Genomic DNA, 17828 nt, shown 5'->3' with positions numbered 1-17828 from the left:
CAAAGAAAGGAAGGCATGAATATGGGGGATTATGGAGGTAGAATCAGTATGGCTTGGCAATTGATTAGATATGGGAAATGAGAGAGAGAGAGAGTCAAAGACTAGAGGTTGAGCTAGATGACCAACAAAGTTCTTTATAACTCTTCATTTATATGACTGTGAAGTTTTGAACTTTGTTTGAGTGAGGGAATGGTGGTGCCATCAACAGAAACAGAGAATTTGGGAAGACAGATAGATTTAGGAAGTAAGATAATGAGTTCATTTTTGGACATGTTCAGTTTGAGGTGTCATGGGAATATGTAAGTGGAGATGTCCAACAGGCAGTTGTAAATGTGGGATTACAACTCAGGAGAAATTGAGCCTGTATCTCTAGATTATGTAAATATAGGTATAGAGCTTTATATCGCTATTTTCATTCTATCTCTATCTTTATCTGTCTCTATATATACTGGAGAGCCATTGGCTAGATAGGATAGTGGCAAAGAGAGCATTTATACATAATATCAACAGATATTTCATAAATTTCATTTCCATAGGACATATTAGGTATTTTATTAGAGCAAAAAAAGTAACTAAACTAATTTAAGTTAATATTTTTCTCTTTCACAAGAAGTGTTCATTAACAGAATGAAAAGGCAGGGAAGAACCACAGTGGTTATAATCTACACCTTTGATAATCTGACTGAATTCTTAAAAGTTCACTGTATTCACCAACTTTTTTCACTCTCCTGAGCCTCATGCCATTTATCTCTTTTTTTAGCTGAGAGAAACAGAGTTAGCTAGGGGCAAAGGTCACCCTTGCTTTCACTTTACAGAGGTGGTTCTGTGCCAGACTTGTTGGAACTATTTCTTCCCTTTCTTGAAAGTTCCCAATCACAGTACTTGGCCAATATTTGTTTACTTTGCTACCATTTCAGCTTTTCTTTTTCTTTGTTTTCCTGCTTCAGTGGAATGGAAGTAGTATTTCTAACTATGGCCTCCTTGTATGGTCAAACCCTATAACTTATTTTCTCATTTGTTATACATATGGCACCATTGTTTAATACAAAGAATCACATGCCCCCAGTGCATATAATGTAGACTGAGATTTTTACAATAAAGGTATATCAGTAGTGATGTGACCCTGGCTCTACAGAGTTAGGAGAACCATGGTAAATGATTAGGGAGTCAAATAATGAGATACAGGAGTGTTATTCAAAAGGGACCTTGGGCAACTATGAAAGAACTCTTATTCCTCTGACATTGCTTTTAGCCAGCTTAAATTATCTAGGCATAAAGAACGACTAGGCAATCAGAAATTTTCAGTTTTTATAATGGAAACTAGCCTGTGTAAGATCAATAAAAGGTAGTTGCTCCAATATTTCTCTCCCCAATGCTTCCATCACCCACGAACCATCTCTCAGCAGATGATCTGGACTTCCATTTAACTGACAAAATAAAGACCATCCACCAGGATTTGCTTCTTACTCTCACTTCTTGCCTTAAAAACGTCTCTCCATGTTCAATCATCCTCTCCTTTACTCCAGTCTCTGAGAAAGAGGTTCTTTTTGTTGCCGAGGTCATCCCTTCTATTTGTTCCCTTCATTCCATCCTGTTCTATCCCATCCAGAAGCTAGTTTCATCAATTAACTCTCTCCCTCTGTTTGTGTATATGTGTCCTCTCTTCTCCCTCCTCTCCACTCCTGTCTCTGTCTCTCTGTTTCTCTGTCACTCTCTCATCTTGCAAAGTTTTGTTTTCACCTATTACCCTCATTCAAGCCTTCTTTACCTTTCACCTGGACTGTCGTGAACTACTCGTTCACGCTTCCTCAGGTCTTTCTTCTTTCCAATACATCCTCCACATACCTTTCAGTGATGGTCCCAAAGCACAGGTCTGACAGTAGTACTTACCCGCTCAATAAACTCCAGTGGCTCCCTATGATTTCTGAGGTCAAGTACAAACTACTTTGTTGGACATTTCAAGCCTCCACACTTAGAGTATTCTGTGTTACTCCCTTTTCTGCATTTAGTGACCCAACCAAGCTGGCCTCCTCACTGACTCTTACACATGACACTCCATCTGCCATCTCCATTCTTTGCACAGGCTGCTTCCCAATGTGGGCAAGGTGGAACCTCCTCTTTGAATCCCTAATTGTCTTCAGAGCTCATCTCTGATATAAGGCCTTTCCCCATGCATAATAGGCATGGAGGAAGGCCAATACAAAAGCATGAACATAGAAGGTGGAATGATGCATATGAAAAACAGCAACCCCTATGGCTGGACCATAATTCTAGAGAAAGGCCAAGGCTTCGCAATCTACACCTAACCTTGGCTTCTTACTCTTACTTCTTTTTTTTTAATCACCAAACAGATTCCAGAGGCAGTAAAGAGCCAATAGAGGATATTAGGCAGAAGAGTGATATACTCAGATTTACAGATTAAGAAAATCACTTTGGTAGTTATATGGAGGATGAATTTAAGTTTGGAGAGACAAGACTGAGAGATCAATGAGGAAGCTATTGCAATACTCCAGGCAAGAAAGGATGAAGAAGGCAGTTACAGTTGAGTGATGAGATCAGAAGGCAGATTGCAAAGGGTTGAGAAGTGAATGAGAGGGGAGAAAGTGGAGGAAACAAATATAGATGACTTTCTCAATGAGTTTTGACTAAGAAACGGAAATATATATATATATATATATATATAATATGGTACTTTGAAGGGATGGGGCACTCTAGTAAGGTTTTTTTAAAAGAATGGGGTAAATTTGGTTGTGTTTTAGATAGAAAGAAAGGAACCAGTAGAGAGAGGATGAAAAATAGAGGGAAGGAATGGTTGGGAAGGGGGGAAATCTGTTAGAAAATGTAGAAGTAGATAAGATCAAGGGTACATGAAGAAGGGTTGGCCTTGGAGAGGAGTTTTCATCAGAGATTGAGGTGAAGGAGGAGAGAATAAGGGATGATGTCAAAGTGCTTGAGATGAAGAGAAAGCGTGAAAGAGGGCAAATGCCTTCTTTCCTAAGTAAAGGATGAGGTGAGATATTCAGTCATGAGGATTGGAGTAGGGGATTGTATGGAAAATTTAAAGAGATCCAGCACTTGTTAGAAGTGGGATAGAGAGATGATTAGAGAGGATTAAAAGGATGTCCTGGCTGTGGTCAGGGACAACTAAGATTAGATAACTAACATACATTTGTAATGGACCTAGTCAGCACAGCTGTGGGATATACATCATTCCCTCTCCCACTTTCCCTCACACTGGAAAGTTCTTCCATCTTTCCTCTACCTTGTAGAATCCCCAGCTTCCTTCAAAGTACAGCTCAGGTACTGCCTCCTTCAGGTTGTTAGTGTGTCCCTTCTTCACCTCTAAATTACCTTGTATTTAAATTGCATACATTTTTTATGTACTGATTGGTCTTCCTGTTACTTCTCCCCAGTAGAAGTGTCTTGAAAGCTTTTTTTTTTTTTTGTATTACGTAGCTCTGTTATGACACTTAAAAGTTGCTCAATATATGCTCATTGGATTGAATCAAATTGTTCAGTTACCAGTGGTTTCTGATGGTCAATACATCGACACATACAGCACAGCCTTGGCATTTTAAATTGGTAACTTTATATAGAGATGACATATCTTGTACAATAGCTAAGTTTCTGGAAGGTATTTATAAATTAAATTGTTATAAACTAATTCATTTTCCCATTTATTTCCATTATCAATAAGAGGTAATTCACTTTATCTATTTGATTTTCAATTTCCTGGGGTTCCTAACATTTTAAGTTTGTTTCTCTGCTCCATGCTTTCCACATCCTTTTCATCAAATAGTTGATGATAAGTACACACAAAAGTCTGTATTTTTGCAGTATGAATTATAACTTTCTAGTTTATTTAAGTTTCCATTTTTATAAGTGGCTTTGAGGAGTATTATTCACAATGAGACATTTTCTTATTTTAAGGGATAAAATTATTTAAATTTCTTTGTAATAATAAATAAAAATCTAGATATGATATTCGTTGAGATCTAGAATGAATTTTTCCACAATATTTGTTTTGAGAATGTTTCCCTTGCTCTGCTCCCCATGAAACTGATATGAGCATGAGATTTCCCTTGGCTTCAAAGTCAGCACTGATCTTGGATTATCTCAGTGGGGTGTGAAGAGAAAAAAGAAAGGAGGAAAAAAAGAATGAAGGGAGGGGGGCAAGTAGAGAAGGAGGAAGGGAGGAAAGAAAGGAGAGAGGGGTCAGAGGAAGTAAAGTAAAGAGGGAAGGAAAAAGAAAGAAGAAAGGGAGGAAAGAAGGAAGGGGGAAAGGAAGGAGGGAGGGAGAAAGGAAAGAAGGAAAGGATGAGGAAGAGGAAGAGGAGAAGGGATGGAAAGAAGAAGGAAGGGAAGGAAGAAAGGAGGGAGGGAAGGAAGAAGGGAGAAAAAAGAAAGGGTGGGAAGAAGAAAGGAAGGGAGGAAGGAAGGAAAGGAGGAAGGAAAAAAGGAAGAAAGAAAGGAAGGAAGGAAGGAAGGAAGGAAGGAAGGAAGGAAGGAAGGAAGGAAGGAAGGAAGGAAGGAAGGAAGAAAGGAAGGAAGGAAGGAAGGAAGGAAGGAAGGAAGAAAAGATAGATAAATAAGCCCTTGGAAATTTATGTTTTTTTTATGTGAGCATTTGGGGATTTTTCAAATGATCTTAAAGATACATTTTACTTTCCAAGTAGCCTGGTCAGATTTTGTTAACTGTTTCAAATTGAACTTTTGTGCCATCATCAGTGAGAAAAATAATCAGCAATCCAGGTATGTATCTAGATTTTTCCTGGCATATATGTATATTCACATAATAATAATAGCTAATACTTACATAGCACTTACTATGTGCCAGGAACCATGCTAACCACCTTATAATTATCATTTGATACTCAGAACAACCTTGGGAGGTAGGTGTTATTATACTCATTTTACAGATGAGGAAACTGAGGCAAAAACAGTGGTTAGGTGACTTGCTCACATGCATATATTCACATATATTAAACATGTATGTTGCACACTGTGTTTACAAAATTAAAGTGCTTTAACAATTTTTCTTTTTAGGGCAAGAAAATTTCAAAAGTTCTGAAAAGAATCATGTGCAAATCTTTTCTACTTTCTCATTAAGCATGTCATTTTTTAAAAATCTGAAGTCTACAGTAATACTGTTGTTTACTCTGCCCAACAGATATCTGAAGAAGCCTCACATAAGAGCTGTAGAACTGTACTGTGAACAGTAAGATATTCATTTTTTTTTTCATCACATAGATCAAGAATGCAATGACTGTGATGGATGGATATCTGCCTGCTTGCACACGTCTTTGTTTTTATTGGCATAAAACAATTTTCTAAGTTACCCGTGTTTTCTAACAAGTGCATTATGTAGAGGGAACAGCCCTGAACCTGGAGGATTATCTTCAAATCATGTGCAATATAAGAGACTGATGAAGGACAAGAAAGAAAAAAAAATATTATTTTTACATCATTTCAACCTTTTGAATACTTGCTGAAATATAAGTGTTCAGAAACTTAAAAATCAGTGCTGCTAATAAAGAAAGCCTAAATGTTTGGTTTGAAAAGATCAGCTGTTACTGTTTTCTTTCATAATAAACCTAAGTATTGTCTTTAATGCTAAGATATTAATGTTATGTTCTGTTTTCTATGTAAAATTTTATTTATGAAAATATGTATTAACCAAAGGCTCTCTTATTTCTATTAACCCAATTTCACATAAAGAAATAGCAGAGTCTATACTGTGCCCTGAGTAAGGGCATTAAAGACAGACTTGCCTAAAAGAAATGTGCCTTGCTTTTTGAAGCAAACTCCATGTATTCATTTTTTTTTAAAATTCAAAACAGTAGATTTGCAAATTAATCTTGTCAATCTGGGACTCCAACTTAGGTATTAACTATTCTAAACCTTATGAAAGCATGTATAGTACTTACTATACTTTTCATCTGGACTAAAAAGCATAGTATTTAGTTATAATTTTAAATAATGAATAGTTAATATCAATTACTCAACTCTTATTTTCCATGGGATGTTAGAAATGGAACTTTTGAGAGAGAAGTAAATGCAATATTTCACCTGTCTTTAAGAGTAATTACTTCAAAAGTATACCCATGAAAGTCTAACTTTTAACATTTTTATTTTCTGCATTTACAATTTTTTAAGAAATGAAATTTTTTTGCAAAAAGAAGGCAAAGTTTTGTCTGGGTAAGGATGGTCAATAATCATCAAATTGCTTCCCATTTTGTGGCAGTTCACTTCTGTCCCATCCTTACATGTTCACTGTGACATTTCAGCAAAATAGTAGCTATTTGTACCTTATTTTATAGGCCTTATGGAAAGGCTAACCATGACTGTATAGTATAAAGAAGACTCTTTCTTCTTGCCCATATTTCTTTTTGCAAACATATCTAGACACCCACATAAATATATCCATTTTTTGCTACTGAAATGGCACATAAACTTACTTTTTAAAAATGTACAGAACTAGAAAATGTTTATTTTGGCTTGAAAATTGAGGCTTCATTTATAATTCCCTTTGATTTCCTTTAGAAAGAACTGTAGTTGCAGAATTTAATTGTTAAAACAGTTGTTAAAATTGTTGAAGTCTAGTTGTTTTTACAGAATCTGAAATAAATATCACTTGTCTTATAGGAGCCATCTCAGATGGAGCAGTTGAAACTGGAATAGATGATTTAAAAGCATGCCCACTAACAGAAAAGATGGCCTAAGCATGTGGTTTTGTGCAGTTTCCCCATGTGGTTACAGGTGGAAAACCCAATGAAATGCTGATCATTTCTTTCAGGGCATTATTTGAACCTAGATTAGTATGATAACAAAATAAAAAGAAGGACTGGTAATTTTCTGGCAATTTTGATGTAGGTGGCCGTACTGTCTGAGTAATTTAGTATTAAAATTAATTTCACTCCCCCCCCTTCATTGTGCATTGTGTTGGCTGTTACAGATGTCGACTTAGATGGTGGCACAGCCAGTCTGTCCTAGCTATCTTCAGAAGGTAGCCTGGAATAAGGATAAGAGCACCAGACATGGAGTCAGCTAGCTGAGGTTAAAATCCTTGGCTTTGTTACTTCAGCTATGTGAACTCGGAAAATTCACTTAACCACAGTGAACCCCAGTTTCTTTGTGAGTAAAATGGGGCTTATGACATTTTAATTACTGACCTCATGGGGTTGTTGCATGTAAAAGTGCTTTGTAAACTTTGAAGCACTAGATGTGAGCTGCGATCCTTTACTGGCCATCACAAACTAATCAATCACATAACTCTCCATAATAACTGGTTAGCATGGCTGAAATGAACAAACTACTCATACCGTGGTATAGAATTGGCTTCAAACTGTGCAAGTAAATATGCTTATATCTGGATCTCCATCTCCATCTATCTGCATCTCTATATCTATGGAGATATCTATACTGATAGCGATACATCTATCTATATCTATAGTCATATCTATAAGTATTTCTATAAAGGTAGATATTGTATAGATACCAATATTGATGTAGATAGAGATAGAGATATAGACGTCCCAAAATGGCTCAAATATAGACAAAGCTTTGTCAGAGTAACCTCAAACTCGCTGGAAAAAGAGTACGTTGTCTCTGATGAAATTAAATCCTTATCTAAATTATTCTCAATAATTTTTCTTCTCAAATGGAACAGTTTTACTTTGGAAATCAAACAATTCACTGAACTCCTTTCTAAACATTTAATTCATGTATTTATGAACATGTGACAGGACAAGTATTTGTCAACAGATCTGCTAATAAAAATCAATATAGTTGTCACCAGAAGGAGCAGCCCAAAGAAAGAGAATGAGAAGGGACTGAGGGAACAAAGGGGCTATGTCTAGAAAGATGGTTTCATCTCCCTTTGGGGAAGAGGAAGTGAAGAAGATGAAAAGAAGGTTGGGATTCCCAGATTAAGGTATTTCTTAGGTAAATAGATTGGGTAGCATTTAAATAAAGTTAGATAAAGGATGATTCCTACAATGGCACAAGAGAGGGCGATCTTCACTTATATTGATTGTTAACTCTATTCTGAAAGACATTTTGGTGAGCCCTAAGGGCTAACAAAATGAAATTGATGAGGTTTTTGAAGTGTAGTGCCTTCATATGCAGTCCTCTGATAGGTTAGAATTACTGAATGTGATATTATTAGTGTTGTCTCAATGTGCAACACCTGTGTGCTTGTAGCTCTCTCTGCATAAAGTAATAATAGCATTTCTATGCCACTTAATTGCTTACAAAGCACTTTTCTCACAATAACTCTGTGAGGCAAGGAGGGACAATACACATTTATTGGGCCCATGCAATCATAGAGCTCTTGTTTCTCAATTCCTTGACTTCCTGCTCTGCTCAACACCTGTAGACAAAAAGTACCACCTCCTCCCTTACTGACTCCCTTTAATGACTATTATGGTAGAGCCTGGGGCATGGGGGGGGTGCTAGGAAGATGTAGTTTTCAAACACTATATAACCCCCAACCTTATTGCACCATAGTTGCCTCTCAGATAACATTAGGAAAAGGGGGAGAGGTGCCTGTAGATCCCTAGGATGGTCACCTGAGCTTCTAGAAGGTCAGCGAAGAGGAACAAATAAGTGATACCAGCTTGATAAGCTCTTACAGCAAATATGTTATGTAGCTTCCTAAACTGTGTGACTTCAAGCAAGTCATATAACCTCAAAGGGCTTCAGTTTCTTCCTCTATAAATCAACAGACCCGAATCATTGCTCTCTGATGTCCCTACCAGCTCTAAGATTCATTCTGATTCCAGAAGTTTGCAGTGCCCTGAAAAATAATTTTGTCAAAGGTTTCCTTTATATTTCTGAAATCTTAATATTCAAATTAAAGAAAAATTGGGGAAAACAAGCATATAAAGTGTTGGCTGGATGTAGGATTTCAGATCTGTAGACAGGACAGAAATTCTTCTAACCCTTTTTTTTTAATCTTCTACCACTGACCTACATGACAGAAGATGGGGGTGGGAGGTAGCAGGGCCACTGATTTAATAGGAATAAGGGAACTCTGGTGAGGAAACTCCCTCCACTAAATCAATACTCTCTTTGCAATTTGCATGACCTTGAACAAAAAAAAAAATCACATAATATCAAGATAATGAAGATGGTATCTCTTATCTGATTTAGTTCAGTTACATGTTAAGGTACTTTAAAATCCCTATGAGAAATGCAAGAAAAACACACAGATTTGGTGAAAATACAGTTGAACCATGCTTTAGGCAAGCCAAAAGGGAAAAAGATAAACCAGGGAGTTGTTAAGCATTTTTGCTTTATGTAGGATTCACCTTATGCCATCTTGATTCAATTTACCCCATCTATTCAGAGAGCCATCCTTGTTTTCTCCCCTTTTACCATTCTCTCTCTCTCTCTCTCTCTCACACACACACACATACACACACACACCACAAGGGTTTCATAAATATTTTACATCAGTCATAACCTGACAATTTTTAAAAAGTTTTAGAATGAAAACATATTAGAAATTTAGCTATTTATATTCTTATTTTTAAAAAAATTGGCAGCATTGATATTTAGTGATTCCAGCATTTAAAGAGACAATGAAATAAGACAAATGCACTTAGTTGAATTTGTAGCATTCTTATATCACCTTACTTAAATAAGCACAAGTATCTGTATCAAATATTATCAAGTATATAATTTATACATTTTATAGCTTTACCATTGAGTATTGATTTAAGTATGCATATAAAATATTTTACACTCCCACCTAAGGCCTACTCTTTGATCAGCCATATACTCTTTTTTTTTTTGGTGAGGCAATTGGGGTTAAGTGACTTGCCCAGGGTCACACAGCTAGTAAGTGTCAAAAGTCTGAGGCCGGATTTGAACCCAGGTCCTCCTGAATCCAGGGCCTGTGCTCTATCCACTCACTGTGCCACCTAGCTGCCCCAGCCATATACTCTTAAGACTTTACCAGATCTAAAGTAAATATATTTTTAAAATAGAATTAATTGATTGGGCATATGTTTGTCACATATAAATAATGAACACTCTTTTGGTCCTTATAAGAGGCACCAAGAATTTTTTAATAATCATGGGCATTTGTAAGGTATTTTGACCCTGTCAAAGGAGGCCTGATTTATAATCATTTCATAGTTATTCATGCTCATGGAATATAGGTATATCATGGACCAAATCGTGGTCAGGACTGGCATCAATTTATATGTTCAAAGAGATGCCATAGAGGAACATAGATGTACTACAAATGATATATTCTGACTCTTCACAATTAAGAAGAAACTAATAAGAAACATTTTTAGTTTCCAAAAACCTTTTCTGGAAGCCAGTCTTGTACTATAGAAATCATTTAGTATTACTGAATGGTGTTACTGAGAACATCATTGAAATCATTTAAAGAAACTGGTAATTTATTTGAATAATTCAAAAAAGATTGTGTATTGTGATATTTATCAGGAGTTTATGTAGTTTCATTCTACCTCCACCATTCCAAAAATAGAGGCCAGTTTTGGTCATTGATTTTAAGCCTCTGTCACAACTGGAAATGTGTATTTTAACAGAATGATTCACTAAAAGATCATTTAATCTGGCAGGTTTGAGTTCATGAATATAATTTTTTTTCTTTTTGGGTAAGACTTTGTGCTTCTTGTGTATTGGTGTTATTGGACTTTGTTCATTCATAATGGAGTTAGTAAAATATGCCAGACTTTGATCCTAGTACATTGTATTACAACTGTTCCTAGCCAAAATTTGTGATGCTTCTTGTACTGAAGCTTAACTTATATCACTATTTTCATGGTCTGGTTTCTAATGCTGGATTAGGGGGAGTTTTGTGAATTTATTTAAAGCTAATTGTCATTGTGGTTCTCTAAATAGGCATAAAATCTTGTAATGCTGAAATTCAGACTAATGTTATCTTTGTGTAACCATAATCTAGTTCAGAATATTGCCTTGTGAATTTTAACTGTGTTGTGTAGATTATATATTAGAATTGCCACACAAAGCATTTTCTGTCTTTGACAGAAACTCTGATATAAAGGAAAGCAAATTAAATCTGTATAACAAATATGTCTCTGTAAATTGCTTCTAACTGAATAAAAGAGAAATACAGATAATCTAGCCAACAGTTCCTTTGTAAAGATAGATACAGCATAGGTGAGGGTATATGCATGTAATTTGCATAGATTAGAATAGCAAATATATTGCCTCCATAGTAGAACTTTTTCCCCACACTGAGGTGACCACTGTTACCTTCTTTCAATTTTGATAGAATTTTTATTTCAGACATTAAAAAACTACCTTTGAAGTTTCTTTCTTTCCTTTCCTTTTTTTTTTTTTAGGTACAGGCTATTTTTGATGCTTTTTTTATTTTGAGAGGTTTTTTTTCTGCTAAATTATAATACTAAGTTGAACCACAATGGGCTATTTTTGATTTTGAAAAAAAACCCTTTATGTCCATATATCCTTTTTGCAGTAAATGAATTTGATGTCTTAAATATATTTTTAAAATTCCATCTTAATAAATGATTTCTGCACAAAGGACTCAGCCTTGCAGTCAATGCCATTCAGACATTATTACAGCTAAAAATATCAGATGACTTTTTAATCTAATGTTTTCCATCATATACATTTTTCAAGATGTGCAAGGAAAAATCACTTTCTCATATTATTTTCTATGTCATAAGAACTAGGTATGTTACATCATATGGTTAATTTGGTTAGACCTTCGATGCAGGTAGATAAAATCATGAAAAAAATTCAGATTCAGCCCATTTCCCCAGTTATTAGAAATTTTAAAGTCAAATTGATCTTGAAAATATAATTCAGATGAATTCATTAAACTTTATTGCTAGTCAAATCAGTAACATGTATTAAAAATCAAATTATTTAATTCTACTATTTTCATATTAGGGAACTTATTTAATCTTTCAGTGCTCTAGGCAACTCTCTAAAACTATAAATTAGAGATAGAGTGCCAATTTGCTTTAGTAGGAGGAGTTACCTCACCTGGGTGTTCCCTATACCAATTAAATCAGATGTGGTCTGTATCACTTTCCTGTATTCCTTGCACCAATTAAGAGCATTCCACATTTCTTCTAACTATTCATGTAGAATAAGAACCAAATGTCATATTTTGACCATATTAACACTTGACCTTTTCTGGGCTCTGATGGATGAGGTTAAAGTTAACCTTAATGGGCTTAAGCCCGTTCCTTAAAATCCATTTAAGAATTGTTTTCTTTCCCTTTGTAAGCACTCAAATTAAAAAAGGAAGCCCATTTAATTTTAAATGACGTTGCCTCAACACAATTGTGGATGTTTTGGGTCTATATTGTTATGATTCTCTAGAGTAATTGATATGCATTGACAGTGCTTTCCCTATGTGAATCAACAATCTGTGACATATATGGTACTTTTAATGGCTTGTATTTAATGTTACTATGAATATTTTAATGGAACATACACTTTTAGCTGAAATTTCACATTTCCAACCCAATTTTATTTTATTGGCCAATACACGTCAACTACATAAATGCTATTTTTTTGTTGTTGAATGAATAACATTCTTTTTTGAGTAATGACCATAATCAATATAATTCTAAATTAGGGTATAGTATCAAATATATACCAGATATTTCATTGCTATATTTATAATTTCCATTTTAAAATTTTAATCATGCTTATTTGTCACACTTGATGTAAAGTACAAATGAAGTATTACTTTCTGCTCACTAATATCGATTCCATGATGACTTGCCCTTTTTGTTAATTTGCAGTAAATACAAGTGAGTTTTAATTGTGTAGTTTTAAAAATTTGATCAAGTTTCTCTTGGTTTTCTTTGGAACTTTGAAATGTTAAGTTATTTCATATGCAGAATTCAATAAAATAGCAAATACATCCTGTTTTATTAAGTATCTTTTCCAATTGATTATGTTGGGAAGGAAGGAAGAGAAAGAGACATTCATAATGGTTAGACTTTAGTCACTACTGGATTGACCATGAAACCAAGAAGAGATCAATTCAATATCACTTAACTGGGTTCTAATTTTTTTTTAAAGTGTGACCATGGTTCTTTCCCTTCTAGTCTCTACAGCACCAAAGCAGTTTGGACATGGTTAAAATTGGCCCCCAACCTTAAAAGTTCTAGTAACTAGCTAAAATGTCAATCCGTATTTGTTATCATCGATTTTTGGAAACTTTACATTTATAAATGTAAATATAGTGTTAAGCAGCATAGGATGATGGCAAGAAAGCTTTCCTGGGAGTCTAGTTATAAAAAGTGTACCCTCTGCTCTTGTCAGAATCTCTTTATCAGTAATGCCCATGGTAGCCATGGGCACTTTTAAGTAAATTGTAAGGATCGCAAATCTAGAGACGGAAGGAACCTCAGAAGCCATCTTGTCCAACCCCTTCATTTTACAGATAATTAAGCTAAGATTCAGGAAACTTATGAGACTTATCTGGGGTCACAGAGAGCTCTGCTCTAATGAACTTCAGAGATTTTAAAATTTAATAACCCTTTTTTCACTTTTCTCAAATAATGATACTCAGTCATCTCTGGTAATGAGGATTGGGAGAAACTGAAATGCTCCAAGTACAATTCAGTTTATGATATTTTTTTTTTGGGTGAGGCAATTGGGGTTAAGTGACTTGCCAAGGGTCACACAGCTAGTAAGTGTCCAGTGTCTGTGGCCGGATTTGAACTCAGGTCCTCCTGACTCCAGGGCCGGTGCTCTATCCACTGTGCCACCTAGCTGCCCCTCAGTTTATGATTTTTTTTAAAATTTAGTTTATTCTGAATTTAGGGTTGCTGACATAAGGGCTCACATAAGAAGGATGGTGTAATATAAAGAACACTTATCTTAGATTCAAAAAATCTAGGTGGGAACCCAAGTTCTAACACTGAATAGCTGCTCAAACCTGGCCAAGTTTCCATGCCTTCTTGAATTTCATATTCCTCACCTATAAAATGGGGACAATTATATTTGCATTACCTGCCCTCAAGGTTGTTCTGAATAGTGTTTTCTTTCTTTTTTTTTTTTTTTAGGAAATGGTTTTCTAAACCCTAAAATGTTAAGTCATTATAAATGATTATTATAATCTAGGAAATCAAGATCTAAATAAAGCCTACAGTTAAGCCATTTTTGTTGAAATATCCTCTCACATCTCAAACCATTTACTAAGAGAAAACAAGAAGAGGAGGAGCAGACAAGCAACTCCCCAGATCTCTTAATTTCCAAAGGTTCATGTGGCTGGCACTGCAAGGCACTGTAATATTTAGCACCTTGGAGAGTGCCAAGTTCAGATAGATACTTAATACATGCTTTGGATGAAGATGATGAATATAAATCAACTACTAGATAGCATCACATTAATCTTCATAATGTCCCCAGGAGGTAGGTGTCAGGTATTACAAGTTTCATTTATATCATTATGCCAACCATGAAACAGACACCGGTCTACGTGATGAGAATTGAAAAGTAATCACGAAGGTAGTAATAAAAATTAGGCAAGGACTTGAGGAGGAATTGTGTGTGTGCATGTGCATGCTAGTGTGTGTGTGTGTGTGTGTGTGTGTGTATGTGTGTATAAATCACCTCTTTGGTTTCCATAGGAGTCAATATCTGTGGGAGAACTGATGATATTTGCTGCAGGGAAATGCTTGTTTGCTTATATTAGAATTGTAGTAGGAGGTAGAGAGAAATAGCATTTGTTAAAATGGATAACCAATGTAATTTTACTTATGATAATGTGTCCTAGATTTAAGGGAAAAAATGATGAATTCTTGATGTGAGAGGCACCTCTGGAGTAGTAGAAGCCCTGAGTTCTAGTTTTAGCACTGATACCCTTTGAGGGACAGAAGATTTCTCTTGGTCTCAGTTTCCTTTTCTATAAAATGTGAGTAGCAACATACTGTTTATGTTGTGAGGATCAAATTAGATAAAGAAAATAACACACTTCGTAAAATCATCAACTCCCATGGGAATAACAGCTGGTAGTAGTATCATTATCAGCATCTTCACGTCCCCCTGTGGAGCATTTTCTATGATGAATAGAAATGCACTGTAATAAGAACCATATTTTGTTGTTATTCAATCACATCTGATCCTTTGTGACCCCATTTGGGGTTTTCTTTGCAAAGGTACTAGACTCCTTTGCCATTAGCTTCTCCAGCTTATTTTATAGATTAAGAAAGTAAAGCAAACAGGATTAGTGACTTGCCTAGGGTCACACAGCTAGTTAGTATCTAAGGTTGGATTAGGACTCAGGAAGATCAGTCTTCCTGACTTCAGGCTCTCAACCACATGACAATACCCCCCCCCCCCCAAAGTCCCCAAAATGTCATTGAGAATGCTCCTAACAACTACTGCTGTGGGCCTGCCACAGAGAATGTGATGTGATTTTGTGCCCTGCCAAGAATATCTCAAAGCTGTTGATAGTTTCCCTTTAATATATCACTTTTTAGATCAACAGTACAAAATATCTCATGAACCCAACACAGGAAGGAATGTGAAGCTGTTGGAGTTAAGCAGTATTACTTTTCCCAATCAAGTAAAAAATGTAGGTTAAGTTCAGACAGAACCAAAGGGTATTTGTTTTTTGGCCTAAGAGTAACTTTCTTAAAAATACTTGAATCATATAAATTTAATAGTATTTTATGTATGTATATTTTTAAAAAACATTTTCACATATATCATCCAATAGAAATCTGGCTATTTCATGCCTTTGATCATGTAATAATAATAGCCCACCTACTATGTGCCAAGCACTGTGCTAAGTACTTTACAATTATCATCTCACTTGATCCTCTCAGCAACCCTGGGAAGTAGGGGCTATTATTATTCCCATTTTGCACATGAGGAAACTAAGACAGACAGAGGTTTAAGTGATTTTCTTAAAGATATACAACTAGTAAATCTCTGAGGCTGGATTTGAACTCAGGTCTTTCTGACTTCAGGCCCAATGTTCTACCCACTGAGCCACTTAGCACAGCAAAGAGAAGGAAATTGTTATTGTGGACCTCATTTTAATCAAGACACTGTGGTGAGAAGCAGAAACCCTTTGCTCTGAAGTCAGAAGACCTAGGATGAAATCCCAGATCTCCCCCTAACTACTGTGTAAACTTTACTTCATCTTTCTCATTAACAAAGCGAGAGGTTTAAATTAGATGAATTCCTATGTTTCCATGTATAAAGAGAATCTTTGGGCCAAAGTAGAAATGAGTGAAATTGTCACCAGTTTTCCTAGCTGAGTAGAAACGTATAGGGACAAGAATCAGGAGGGGGTGGGAGGGACTGGGGGAGGGGAGAGGAGAGCAGGGAGAGACATGATCATCCCATCTTCTAGTCGATAATAAGTAAGGGATCATAAGGCACAGAATGATAGTATCCTATGCCTTGGGAGAATGAATTACAATTAGTACAGGTAGGTAGAATCCAATGTCCTAACATTTTACAAAGGAAATTGGTTCCTGTGAGATGGGAGGTTCTCTGGAATGCTTTTCTGGTGACACAAATGCAGATTATTTTGATGAATAACACCAAGAAGAACTGTATAAAGAAATCACATAGCTGCTTAGGGAACTTGTCTGCCAACTGGGTTTTTTAAAGACATACTATACAGAAGATGGCAGCAGGTGGCATGATTCTGCAGGAATGTAGGGATGGCTAAAGCCCAGAGTAGGCTGGGAATTACAATGAATGCTAAGAACATTGAAAGGGGCTCTTTAAGGTTTGTGGGGATGGAGCAAGAGGGGAAAGGGATGATAGTAAAAGTAAATGGCAGGAAAGCTCATGAACTACCCCTTTGATAACGAATCCTTTATTTTTTTCTCCAGAAATCAACAGGTTCATTAGTTTTCTTTAGAAAATGTAACTCCATCCAATGTTTATTAAGTATCTGTTAAATGCAAGGCACTGAACTAGGTGATGGAGTTATAATGGCCAAAAAAAAATCAAAAGAGGTATCCTTAGGGAGTATACATTCTGCTGGGAGATACAACATGTACCCAAATAAGTAAATACAATGCCTACTCAAAATGGGCAGCTATGTGGTTCAGTGGATAGAGTGCTAGGTCTCTATTATCAGCTCCTATCTGCTTACTAGCTATGTGACCCTGAGCAAGTCACTTAACCCTTCTGATGTGTTCTCATCCAGTAAAGGTATCTAGGTTAAAATGGAGTTAGGAGATTTCCCCACCCTTACAATAGAAGCATAATATCTGGGACAAGGGACCCCTACTATACTCTGTCCTGGCCAAAGCATATGTGGATTACTTTATTCAGTTGGAAAGACACGATGTAGCCTGTCCAGAGGACAGCAGCAAGGCTGGTGAATGGAGTATGTCATAGAAGTATGTATTGGGAAAACTGGAAATACTCACTGTGGAGAAAGGAGAACTTAGAAGATAGAATATTGCCGGTATCTTCAAATACTTGAGTTGCTATCATTTGGAAGAAGGATTCAATCATTTTTAACAATTCTTATAGGGAAGAATTTAGACTAATGGATAGACAGTTCAAAGAGGCAGATTTTTTGCTTGATAGCAAGAACCATTTTACATTCTACATAATTAGATGTGTTTTATTTTAACCATCACAACCATATTTTAATGATTGGTGTGATTCAAAAATTTAAAAGGCCTCTTTAAGATCCAGCAGAATTTGGATGACCCTACATCATAAAAGTTTCAGAATGGACTCATTCTTTTTTTCTTTTTCTTTTTTTTTGGGGGTGAGTGGGGCAATGAGGGTTAAGTGACTAGACCAGGGCCACACAGCTAGTAAGTGTCCAGTGTCTGAGGCCAGATTTGAACTCAGGT

At 35.9% G+C, this 17828-nt stretch overlaps 1 protein-coding gene across 7 annotated transcripts in view; it reads left to right on the top strand.

The window, feature by feature from the left end:
- KCNA3 (potassium voltage-gated channel subfamily A member 3) overlaps positions 1-17828 on the top strand; it is a 129129-nt gene that overhangs the window by 22135 nt on the left and 89166 nt on the right. For 3 of the 7 annotated variants that reach the window (XM_044003801.1, XM_044003802.1, XM_044003803.1), the window contains one exon: positions 5171-11428. The exons of 3 other annotated variants lie outside the window; for them this stretch is intronic. The gene's annotated coding sequence lies outside the window, so the exon portion shown is untranslated. Of the gene's footprint in view, positions 1-5170; positions 11429-17828 lie in introns of those variants that run through there. One more of the 7 variants, XM_044003804.1, reaches the window with a different exon arrangement.

The sequence above is a fragment of the Dromiciops gliroides genome, chromosome 4 (assembly GCF_019393635.1).
Source record: "Dromiciops gliroides isolate mDroGli1 chromosome 4, mDroGli1.pri, whole genome shotgun sequence".
NCBI classification, from domain to species: domain Eukaryota; kingdom Metazoa; phylum Chordata; class Mammalia; order Microbiotheria; family Microbiotheriidae; genus Dromiciops; species Dromiciops gliroides.
Note: the sequence above shows the minus strand (reverse complement) of the source record. Positions and strands in the feature narration are given on the sequence as shown.